General features: G+C 43.0%; 1 protein-coding gene across 1 annotated transcript in view; it reads right to left on the reverse strand.

Moving 5' to 3' along the window:
- SLC6A15 (solute carrier family 6 member 15) overlaps positions 1-9,007 on the reverse strand; it is a 38,960-nt gene extending 29,953 nt beyond the window's left edge. Inside the window, exon 1 of the mRNA XM_075150631.1 lies at positions 8,938-9,007. The gene's annotated coding sequence lies outside the window, so the exon portion shown is untranslated. The remainder of the gene's footprint in view (positions 1-8,937) is intronic.
- Between the last annotated feature and the right edge of the window lie 1,914 nt (positions 9,008-10,921).

Below are 10,921 nucleotides of genomic sequence, written 5' to 3' on the forward strand. Positions count from 1 at the left end.
AGTCACATTTCAAACTTTTCTTTTCCTTTTGTTCCACTGATGTAAATTAGAGCAGCTTCTCAGTTCCAGTAACTAGTAATAAGTTCAGGGAGTACGTTAAAATGAAACAATTTTCTCTCTGTATTCAATGTTACAGCTGCACAAGTGAAACTACATCAGTATTTGTCTGTAGGTCTGAAATCCTTCTCTAAGTGTAATAAGCAAAAGATGTTTTCAGTCAAAAAGGCACAAGCCACCTATCAATATTTATTAAAATGTTTAAAAAGGTCATATCTGTATTAATTATTTTAGATGTAGTAACTTGCAGGGCAGCAGTATGATTTATGTGGAGCTCTCACAGATGAGTCAATTCCAACGGAAATTGCATCATTCTGTCCTGTCATGCATTAAGCATGGCATTACTACACTTCAGAACAAACTGGGCTTGATGCTTTTATTCCTAGCACAGTATCATATTAATTTCCCTTTCATTAACCTTCCATTAAGCAGGATGTTATCAATAGCGCTATCACTGTATAGACTTGCAATACTTGCAAGGCTTGAGAAAATGTGGGAGGCATGCTCAGCAGACTGGTGCTTGGCCTAACGGTACTGGTCTTCTAACCGAACATGTACCATTGCCCAAACTGCATCAAGGATCCAGGATAGTCCTTTAGGATACACCACAAATCCACAGGTGGTCTCCGACTGTCAGACTTAACAACTTGTTCTCTGTACTAAAGGGGTCAGTACTAAACCAAACGAGGAGTCCTACCTCACCAGACACTACCATCAGGTGCAAATGTTCAAAACATGACCCCAACTGGTTTGTGCAAGGAGCTTGCCGTTCTGTGCTCGGCACTCCCAGAACAACTCTAAGGCACACACAGAAACCTCCCTCTTTGACCCAAATCACACCCGCACAGAAGATGGACACCAAACTACTCAGCCCGAGCTAGGTCTAGATATGAGTGGTCCCGAGTGAAGACTGAATAGGGAGATACCTAGCAAAGGTATCTCAAGATAAATTGGGCACAGTTGGGCTAAACACGAATGACTGAACAAGCTCTTTTTTTTATGTCACGGTATTGAACGTTAGCACTTCCACCTATAAAATGGTATTTTAGGTTCCCACATCATTTGGATCTAGTCCAGTGCTGAAGTTCTTCATTAGCATCAAACAGTAATTAGGAAATACCATGCCAAATTCTGTTAAACTGCTCTTTCAGTTGGTTCCACTACCAGCTACCTTCTACACAGCCTTGTGCAGTAACACAGCATTATGTGATAGGACTGTTTCTCTTAAGTATCATTAAAACAATCTACATAACAAACCACCATATTTACTAATGAACTACAGAATTCAGTATCGTAGACTCAGCTATTACTGGGATAATTTGAAACTCCAAGTCCCGAATCTTGTCACGTATTTTAAAATATTACTATACTATACTATTACCAGCACCTTGGATTAAAAGTAAAACGTCTAAAATATAACTTAGTCTTATTAAAGCTGTTTGTTTCGGGGTTGGTGGTTTTTTTTTTTCTATCTTAGATCTAGATCATGGAATTTGATCGACTGATTTAATTCTGGTTTCCAGGCAGTTTCACTCATCCTTTTCAGAACTCAAATGATGTCATGTATTAGATGAAAACACTGAAGGGAAATTTTTGTTACCACATTTACTGGAGAATGTAATATTTCTCTGGACTTTTCCACAATTGAAATGAACAAATAAAGATGGTATCCCTTTTCTTATGTAAAATCCCCTTTAAAAAAAAATCTAAAATTAATCTTAAACTGACATGACAAGTGTCTGTATTGTCTGAGGGAATTTAACAGAATGGAAATTGCTGAACAGTTAGAAGTTTAAGAAATTACTCTGTCACTGAATTAACAGTAATCAATAATCCGAGTTAGCATAAGCAAACTTTTGGAAACAACTTTCTAAATCAAACAAATCAACTAGATTTTTATGATGTCTTACTAGCATTGTCCCTGATATGTTAAAATCTTTATTTCTTTCTCATACTGAAAGATAAAACAGTGAGTCTTTTTTGACACATCAAGCAAACTGCAGACCCAAACTTTCTTTCTCACAACACAGTGGGAATTTTGTATTTTCTTCTACAGAAGAAGAATCAAGCCTTAATGCATCAGCATGCAGAAGTAAAGTAACCTGATCAGACTGCCACATTATTAGCAGATTAAGCAATAATAATCCCTTGCGACAGGGAATTCAGACCCAAATTAGCTCCCTGGGAGATCTGGGCTCGCTATAGAACTTTTACTTCAGCTTCAGGCCCGCATTCAGAAATGCTGGCACCAGCAGATAAGACCTGTAAAGCCTCCGCTGACCAAACTGCATGCGTTTGCAGCAAGACTGAAAGGAACTTCATTAGTCAAAGCACCAAAAGACACACTGAAAAATTTTGCTGCATACCCGTTGCTCCCAATCTTTCTTATAGGAAATGCCTAGTAAGGGAGCTGTACTAGTTCTGTCCAACCCTGCCTGCTCCTCTTCACTGTTACGCTGGTAATGCATCTTGTGTTGGGCTCCCTTTCAACGCATCTCTGCTACACAGACCTGCATGCCAATATATACAGACACTACTAGACCAACACCGTACTTCCAGTTCTCTCAACTGTGTAGTAAACAATTAAAAGTTATGAGGCTGGAGATTTTCACAATGTGTACAGAAAAATAGGCACAAAAAATCTCACTTTCTTACAAATTTAAAAGTACAATGAGTACAACTGCCCCATGTTCTTGCAATTACAGCACAAGTCTCTATAAAAAGCCATTTGTAAAGCAATTTCATGTTTAAAACATCTCACAATACTATTGCAACAATGTATATAACTAAAAATATTAAAGAACTTTTAGCAATGCTTTTCTGACATAAATTTAAAAATGATTATTTTTACATTGTCTTACTTTTTAAAACCAGCACTCCTCTCTGAAAAGGAAAGCCCAATAAACCCTCCATTCTTTTCTAACACTGTGTACTTCATTTCTTTTATTATCTTATTTTTACATCTGATGAAAACACAGCAATTTGGCAAAATTATCTACCTTCAAAATTTAACGCATTACAAATAATCCTCAAATCTTCTTTAATCAAAAATGGTTTCCATCTTTAATGTGAGTTGGCAAGAAAGGAAAGAAGGGGAAAAAAAAAATAGCGTGTTCATACTTTCACAAAAGACTATCAGAAAGTCCAGACATTCTAGATGGCTACTGTAACATCATAAAAAATAGAAAAAGGAAAGAATGAATACCTTTTTAAGTTCAAAGTTTGCCATTAAAGGGAGAAAAAGATTAAAGTTCTGTTCTTCAGCGTTCTGCGTTTTTCTCTGATGAAGCAGTCAACATAGCAACATGCTGCTGTGGGGGTAGCAAAATGCAATATAAAGCTGCAGCCAGTTCATGTTACTATAATCTCTGCTTTGAAGGTAGATCATGATAGCGCAGGGTACGAGTCCAGTCGCACAAGCTTACGTCTTATGCTCCTGTTCACAAATCTCCACCTTGACTCCCAGTGAAGAAACCAGTATGATTCAGCAGAGGACACAGAACTAAAAGTCAGGACTCTCACCATGGCAGATGTTCATAAGAGATTTTGACTGATATTCATGCCAAAGGTTTCAGGCTGTATGAAATCACTGGATGGGAATTATATGCAAAAGTGAAGAAGAGGAGCTTTTGCACCTTGAAGGAAACCTATAAAATGCATCTCAACTATAAGTCTATGAGCTAGGCTGAAGAAAGCATGATGGGAACAACCAATATAGAAAAAGGAAAACCAAAGTTTTAGGAGCAAAGGACTGCTGTGAGTCTGCAAAAAGGAATCAGGCCACTAGTGCAGACAGGATGGGGGTAATAGCTAATGACCATCATATTTGAGTGAGAAAGAAAGACGACTGCAGGAACAAACCAGGTTTTGTGGGAGTACTGTGATTGTGAAGAATGGCTATCGCTGGGGGAATCTGTGTACAGATAATTATTTCAGCAAGAGTTACACTGCGTTACAATACTCTCTGCACAGACTGAATTACTGCTGCAATGCAGCATTGTGTTCTTTGGCGGAAATAAGAATATGCACCATAGTCTTTTTGCCTAGTCAAGCCCATTTTTATCTATCTACCGAAGCAGCCATTATGTTGCTCTTCAGCGTGAACTACATGATCTTGCATTTTGCCCTAACTAGTTTAATACAGCCTGTCAGTAACAGATATAGATTCAATAGGTACTTAACTCAATCATAATGAAAGATAATTATATTCTATACAGTGAAACTTACATTTCTCTGCATTCTTCAGTGCTGTTATCTGAGACACACTAATGCATGTTACACACACTACATTACACTGTAAAAAAATAAGAGCTCTTTGGGCTACGGGAGTCTTAAAAGCATTAGAAAACGTGAATGTTATTGATTCTGGTGTCTCTATACAAATAAATCATTTAGACTATAGCAAAACTATTTAAAGACACAAGACTAAATTCACACCTGCTGCAAATACGGGTAATTATACAGACTTCAGTGACACTGCATCTGTTTCATATTGCTGGGAAATTTGTTCTCAGTTCCTACAAAATGTTCTTCCTGGCTTTATCTTACATCAAGACCCTGCAGAGTCTCAAATGCAGACAATTTCTCCTCCAGATTAGTCTCCTTAAATTTTAGTTACAGGAGAATACTTTCTACTATTATAAGTCAAACACAATGATTTGACAAAAATAGTAAGATTTCTTTCTCAGAATTGTTCATTATCAATAGATTTGATCGTAACAGCTTGTATAACTTCTTCCAAATCACTGGCCCAACAGAAATATCTAAGAGAGAGAATGTTACAACCTAGAGCTCTTGAATGTAATTTTTTTCTTTTCATTGCATGTACTCTCTAAAGACTTTATTGGCCTTACTGTAGTTTCTCACCTGCTTTCACAGATTTCTCAGTATTTTCTTCTCACAAATCAACTTCACTGAAATACTTCACAGACTTACATGATGTGATAACTGCAATTTCCTATTCAGATGGAGAAAACGTATCACTTATTCTGCAGTCTTTTCTTATATGCACTTTATTGAAAGAACAAATTCAGTAGTAACCACTCCTCCAGCTAACGCTGAGTGAAGGAATCTCAGCAATTCTGACAATACTCCACCCTTGACTGGTCAAGCTCAAAAGGCATAACTGCTGGCAACTTGAAACAAAATCTCCATTTTCTAAGTTCACCATATAAGCTAGAAGAGGACCACAACTTTATTATAAAATCTTATCACACTTCTGAGAAGTGAGAGGATATAAAAGTATGTGAAATATTTCACTAAAGTACCAAAGTTATTTAAGTTGCAAAATCAAGTACTGAAAGTTAGACATTACCAGATACATAGTTGCCCTGAGACCTTCATTCTCTGCCCTCTGTCCTTCGGAATGAATCAGTAAGTAAATCAAGTTGTCCTTGGGAAGAATTTATGTGATTACTTCTTCGTCTGTTTTTTATACATAAGCAAAGAAGCTGAACTGTTCATAGCCAGGTTAGCAGAAATTGTGCTTCTCCTCAAATCTCATTATTTAATTTCATGATATGAATCATGCTTCCAAGTTATGTTTCAAGTTAATCCCTAACCCCCTTTCTTTAAAAATAAAATGATTAATACCAATTCCACTATAGAAAAATCCAACACTTTAAACGTCCTATACCAGTTTCCCATCCCTTCTCCATTTTGGCTTAAGAAGAGCATGCTGAATCATTAGCACTGCAGTACACATTTCTGACACTTGAAATGCAAAAGTAATACCATTTGCCAGCAGCAAAAAACTATTTTCCCCAAGTGGGAAATAGACTACTGGCACCGTGAGTTAGATTCAAGGCATTGTTGTACACAGAGTTACACAATCTTTTTCTTTTCTTTCTCCCATACAGAAAATAAGGAACCCCTAGTCTTAAGAGTGAAAGATAAGAATGAAGAGCTCTATTTCAGTGTAGGCTTCTGGGAAGCTCAGCCCAGCTACTGCCATTGCCTAAAGCAACCGCTCTGGCAGTTACCATTGCTCTTTCGCACTACTTTGTATAGGCTTATATAGGCACATGTTTTGTGCATCCAGCTCTTCAGTAGAACAGTGCTCAGTTATCATTTGTTGATGATACTTTTTTCCTAAATTATTCAAGAACATCTCCTGAGTAATGGCAAAGTTACTTTGAATCAAATTTCAAGGAAGAAGGGAGTTGCTAAAGTTTTAAGATGCCACCTGCTGATATGTCAAAGTTATTCTGCAACCAACTGAGAATTCAGAGACCTTTAAAGTCACATGGAAAAGCTGCTACTGGTATTATCATTTTTTACAATCCACTGCCATGCCAATCTATAAAATTTATGAGCAAGGGACCCAAAACTGTTCTTCCAAAATCAACAGATATTTTATCTTTTGGAGCAAGAACATTATTCCTTGATATAAGTGAAACAGTCAGAGCAATGGAAAGTAGCTGGGGACACCGGTGAACGTGTCCTTGATGTGGACACTTTTGGTTGTACGCTAGAGAATATTAGAAAAAAAATCTGTCTTCCCCAAAAGATTCCTACTACAAATACTTCCCAAGTGATGTAATTCCATACCACTTGAGCAGCAACTACTCCAATATATCTTAACAATGCAATTTATACCTGAAGGAATAGCTGTAATTAGAAGACTGTGTTTCTGAATAACCTGTGATTTTTTTTTTCTTTTCTGATAAATTCAGCATTTTAAAAGTTTTGTGCACACAGGCTTTTGCAATATACAGCAGAGGAAAGACAGTTGATACAAGTTGTTCAATCTATATGGTTCTCATCTGCACTACTACTTTTTCTCCTGCTTGCCTGTAAGAAAAGAGAAACCTGTAAGAATGACAGGACACTAAAGGTCAAGAGGCATCAGCTTACGCTACAAAACTAGTTTCAAGACGCCTTAGCAGTTTCACTTACTCAGTTTCACTATTGGTGGCACATCTGAACAGCTATGAAATGGCTTAGTTTTTCACCCACAGATCAAAACCAATGGGATTTTTTGTTCTTGAATCTGAAGTGCAGAGCTGAGCCCAAAGGGAGTGTCTGATATGCACCAAATGCAGGCTGTAATTCTAACGTTATCTTAACATGGTCTATGTGTAAACCAAAATCTTGTATATTAGCTAAGACAAAATTAAGCAATCTTTCCTAAGTATTTTTTAAAGTTTCCTTTTTAATGAGATGTTGATAATGGGAAACACACTACTAAACAGAAAAAACCTGAGTATGTTGTCATCATTGTTTAATCAAATGGAGTAAGCTGTCTGTATAATACATCCAGTGCACACGTACATAACATCAGATAACAAAATCTTTACTTCATTTATACTTTTCTTTGGAGGGGCAAACGGAGATTTGGATACCTGTCCTATAGTATGTCTATATGTCATGACTATGTAATGGTGACATACTATATAAAAATAATTAGGTTTCTCTTAGAAATCAATACTATGGCAGCGAGCTTATTATGTAGCAATACCACACAGAAAATAAAATGGCTGATGAGGATGAGGTCTTGACTACATCTTTTACAAATAATACAAAGTGCAATTTACTTAAATGGAAGAAATCCCATTGCAACCGCTCATGTGGCAGGTCAGTGTGGCAGTGCAGACGTATTTCAATCACCTCATTTACTTCCACAAGAGCAAAGCCTTGCAAAGAAATTCCAGTTCGCTCAAATACTAGCAAAATCCGAACAAAACCAGCCAATATGGGCATGGGAAATAAAAAGAATTAATAAGAAAACGGAAGCGAAAAAAAAAATCACTGGGAGAAAACTGTAGATACGAATCTACCCTGTGGATATGCCGTAGTACAAGAGGACTGCAACCATTAAAATCCTGAACAGAAAATAAATCCAAGGCGCATAAAGGTTGAGGAAAGGTCCTCATTACCATACCCACCCAAACATGGCTGACACCCGGGTGCACCAGCCCCCAGCCCGCCGGGACTGCTCCAGCCTGCGCGGGGCGAGGGATGCGGGGGGCGGCGGCGGGAGGAAGCCGTGGCGATCCCCGCCGGGCGACGCCCACGCTCCGCGGCAACAATGCAGCGCCCGGGCAGCCGCCGCTCTTCCCCACCTCCCTCCTGCGCCCCCTCAGACACGGCGACCGCAGCCCTCGCCCTGCTGCCGCTCTTCCCCGTGCCTCCCAGGCTGCCGCCGGCACAATGCGGGGATGGCCGCCCCCGGGCCGCTCCCGGCGTGACCATTCCCTCGTCCGCCGGCACGGCCAGGCTCGTCCCGCTGCCTGCGAGCCCGGAGCCATCCGCGCAGCGAGGCGCATAAAGACGGTGCTCCCGTGATGGAGACAGCCCTCGCCCCTTCTCCCCCTGAAACACGCGCTACACATACATGTTGTTTTACGCAACACGCGGGAGATGAATGAAATTTCTATCAGTCCTGGTAGGAAAAGGATGTAAATTCCCCGCCCCCATAATAATAATACTACTAATAATTATAAAAACAGCCCCGTACATCCTTATAACCTACCGCTGAGTTAAAAGACGGGCGGCTTCCAGCGGGCGCTCGCTATTGTCTCCCGAGGGGCCGGCTCCCTCCCTGCGAGCGGGGCGAAGGCAGCCTCCCCGGGGGGCGAGAGCTGGGGGAACCCCCCCTGCGCCCCGCAGGAAGGCGGACACAGGGCGGAAAGGGACCCCCCCCCCGCCCCCGCACATCCTGCCCCTTCCCGCCCGGCGACACAAGCGAGGCGGCGGGCCGGCCGTGCTCCCCCCGCGCCCCCAGCCGCACGGCAGGGGTGGGAAAGCGCGGGTCGCGGCGGCGGCGCCCACCCCGCCCGCCCTCGGCAGCCGCAGCCCCGCGCAGCCCCGCGCAGCGCTCCGCGCGGCGAGCGCCCTGCCCTGCCCTGCCTTGCCTTGCCCTGCCCTGCCTTGCCTTACCTCCGCCCGCGGGGCTCGCCGGGCGCCAGCGGCGGAAAGGGGGGGCCGGGTGCCCCCGCGGGCTCGGGGTGGCGAGCGGGGCCGTGCGGGCGTGGGGCTCAGCAGCGGGCAGGCGGCGGCGGCAGGCACATGTGCCCAGCCCTCGCTGCGACGGCGTTTAAAGACAGACATAAAAGCGGCGGGGGGAGAGGAAGGGGGAGGGCAGCGCCAGGCCGGGGGAGCCGCACCTCCTGACGCAGGGAGGAGCGCCCCCCGCCTGCAGCAGCATCCCCTTCGCCGGGGGCGGGCGGGGAGGAGGCAGAGGCGGCAGCGGCAGGAGGAGGAGGAGGAGGAGGAGGAGGCGGCGGCGGCGGCGGCGGCGGCGGCGGCGGCGGGAGAGGCCCGCCGGCCTCGCCGCCGCGCCAAAAGCCCCGCGGCCGCGCTCCGGCACCGCGGGGTCCCGTCCCCTGCCGCCTCCCTCCCGGACGCGTGACGGTCACCCCGTCCCGGGTCCGTGTGCCGCACACGCGGGCTGGGAGCGGCCGGCGGCGCCGCCCGTGGCCCGCCCTTGGCCTCGTGTTGGCGGGGTAGCGGGGCACAGGCGGGGAGGTGGCCTCCGGGGTGGCCTGGAGGCGGGAAACGGGCGCACGGTTGCGAGCTTCCTTGGAGAACACGGACGTTTTCCAAAAGAAGGGGGTGAGTGGGAGTGAGGGGTGTGGGCCTGAGGAAGGAAGAGGGGTCGGTCAGGAGCAGGGTGGCGGCGGGGCGGCCGCAGCGGGTACACCTGCGTGCTGGAGGCCGGGAGGCAGCTGGGGGGACGAGGGATGGAGACCTGGCAGGGGCGAGCCTGGAGATTGAAGGGGTGGAGGGAGACCATGAGGAGGATGGAAGGCACCAACCAGTACCCGTGGTGATGGTGCACAAGTCTTGTAGCCCAGACCTTCACTGCCGCCGCAACCGCATGAAGATGATGTTTCACTTTAACATCTCCCCCTAAACTTTCTGTCATTAAGTCTCTTCACTGCCCTTCTACCATTTTTTTTCTTTGCTTGCATCTTTCTTTAAAAAAAAAAAAAAAAAGCAGATCGATTCTGGCTAGAAAGGAAGGCTTGTAGTAAAGATGAGAAAGTAAGCTGTTCAAAGGCGCAGCAGTCAGACAGGAAAGGCATGTTGACTTTGGTGAAGATAGGCATGATGGGATGGAGAGTGAACTTTTAATGTTCACTCTGAATAATTATTGCAACAACTTCAATCTTAACACATGCTGAATAAAAATATATAACTTTCTTACACCACATGAATCAAGGAGAGTTTTTTCTTCAAAGAGTTATGAAGTTAGTCTGCCTAGCTGATTTGCATTTCCTTCATGTTTTACTGAGAAAGCTGTAATGCAAACTTATTTTCGTATTTCTACTTCATTATCAAAAGCAATTTGTCATAGTATTGTGCATTTCTCATTACTGTTGCTAGTACACTTAACTAATAATTTCCACTGTGCATTTGAGTTACGTGTAAAAACGGTCCTGTAACAATAGATTTTGCACTTAGTGATTGAATATTATTTGGAACTCAGTAAAAATGAACTTACCTTGAGTAAATTTCTAATTGTGAACTAAACTTTTTTTATACTAAGTACTAATGAGAGGAAGAATTTACACTTTCCATTGCCAGATCATGAATGATACTTTTATTTAGTAAATTAACTAATAATGTTATCACATGACTGCATAGTTAATTGACACAGGAAAAGGTCATTCCTGGATCCCTTTGAATTCTGTGTACGGTTAATGATGAGCTTAGATCTGTAATCATATTCTCAATTATTTGATGCCTCTAATTTTACTATAGGAAAGGTATTATTCAGCTTTTAATGTCCACCAAACATATCATCAGATATTTACAGCTTTTTGCAATTCCTTGAGGAATTTGCAATTCCTCAAATACCGTGTAAAATGCCACATTGGTAACCATTCAGTAGCAATCTTCAGGCTTTCTGCAAACTAGC

The sequence above is a fragment of the Calonectris borealis genome, chromosome 1 (genome assembly GCF_964195595.1).
Source record: "Calonectris borealis chromosome 1, bCalBor7.hap1.2, whole genome shotgun sequence".
In the NCBI taxonomy this organism is placed as follows: Eukaryota; Metazoa; Chordata; class Aves; order Procellariiformes; family Procellariidae; genus Calonectris; species Calonectris borealis.